Genomic DNA, 2,265 nt, shown 5'->3' on the forward strand with positions numbered 1-2,265 from the left:
TTCACAGCTTGGAGACAATGTTTTATACTCGGTTCCATGTATTTGTGTGAATGTCCAGTACTGTGTGACAGCAAACGAGAGTGAATATTATTGTCCCCATATTTTGCGATGAAATATAAATTTTTGCAAAAAATGATATTGGTCGATGTGCTAATGCTTTTTAGAATTTATACAGATCAGTAATGTTCGAAAATCTACACGAAATACTTTTTTTTTTCTTACCTTATTCAGATGAATTTCTTCTTCGTTGCAGCTTTTTCTTCTTTCAAAACGATTAGAACTTCTGCCTACCAACGAGTACATAATAAATACTCTCGAACAGACATTATTTATTAATTAATATTTTTAGATCAATCTATAGGTAAATATAATTGAATATCATTCTTTTCGAACATTTACAAGAGATATTGATCATAGAAAAGATAAATTCTTTAATTATTCCATTTATTAATTAATTATCTTTTGACACCCGAAGTATAAGACAGAAGAAACCTACGGATATAATTACGCGGGTATTTACGTATTTGGAGGGAATCTACATATTTGGCGGGAATTTTATATAACTTAATAGAAAGTAGTAAGACGTTTCATAACAATTTTTAATGATTTTTTTGAGATTGAATATTATATCTTGTGCTATTTTTCAATAAAATGTTAAGAAAAATTAATATATTTATTAATGTGTAATATTTTTAAAATGACGTAATATGTATGTACAACGCGAAGTTACACCTTCACGGTGTAGATGACGCCATTGCTGCTTCAGTTCGTACCAACCAAATACGTCTCCCCGTTACAAGTAATTAGGAGATTTTTTCCAACGTACACTTTATTACTAAACACCAATCGATAGCTAAGTAAGCAATTTTCAAAAAGCTGCATTCTCAATCGGAATATCGTTGCGTTTAAAAGATATTCGCGAAAATAAAATCGGTCTCGTAGATCCCCGGGGAGCTATTGCATTGTACTTTTTTTTCTATTTTCCAGCTTAATTTTTTCAATATCGATACTTCTCCCGCTTTTTAACAATACTCTGATCAATAATTTTGCGTTTATAATCATGATAGATTGATATTTTATATTATATTCGATTTTCACACACACACACACACACACACACACACACACACACACACACACACACACACACACACAATGGATATTTTTACAGATTATATATACACATACACTTTTTTAATCTTCTTTTTTCACACACACACTTTTAATTTTATCCTGTATTAATATGAGATTTCACATTTTTCAGATTTTCAAGAATTTCACGAGATAAGACAGAGTATCGAATTAGAATGAGTGTCAGTGTATCGTTCTTCATCTTCCAGAATTAAGATGTTCGTCGTTTGAAGGATCAACAGCTACTACTGCTAAGCGAACTTCTTTCTTTGTCTTCTGAGCAACTGTGAAAAATGAAAAAACGTAATCTGTGAGAATGTGTAAATACTAGACGTTTCGAAGAGTTGGTGCATGTATAATATACGTATATGTGTGTATATGTTTGATACGTTTATTACGAATGTGTTGGTGTGTTGTTCCGAGCTCGACAATCGTTTGCATCTGTTTTTTCTATCTTTTTTTGTCATTTGCTTTCGCTTCGAATACAGAAAAGAAGAAATAAATTAGGTTAGTAAGCCAATTCAGTTCTTGTTATTTAAATATGTTAGTACTGTCCAAAAATAATGAATAGTTTCGTGATCGCTTTTTAATTCTCGTCGTCTATATACATTTTAATGATCAGTTCTCTATATATCTATTTACATATGTATTATTTCTCCTTCTTTCCTTTCTTTTCGATTCTCGATTATGTATAATTATTATCGACACATGATACATTACTTCGATCATAAATTATGTAATTATCCGATATGTCTAAATAGAAATTCAAAGAAGTATTACTTTTTTCAAATATATATATATATATATGTGTATGTATATATGTATACATACGCAAATATATATATATATATATGTATGTATATATACGCATCAATACATAAATCCATCGAATTATTTTGATTTAACAATTACTCATTATTTCGCGTAATGTATAAAGCATAGGGATAACCTTGTAATACAAATGCGTATCTATTTAACATTTCTATATCTTTAAAAAATATAATGTTTTCATTAGAAAATTATTGTCTATGTTTAAAATTCGAATTAATTACATTTGTCATCCAAATCGTATTATCTACATACTTATATTATATTTTTTATTATTTTTCATTGAAAAATATAATATTTGATTTG

Source organism: Vespula pensylvanica, chromosome 9 (assembly GCF_014466175.1).
Source record: "Vespula pensylvanica isolate Volc-1 chromosome 9, ASM1446617v1, whole genome shotgun sequence".
Classification (NCBI taxonomy): domain Eukaryota; kingdom Metazoa; phylum Arthropoda; class Insecta; order Hymenoptera; family Vespidae; genus Vespula; species Vespula pensylvanica.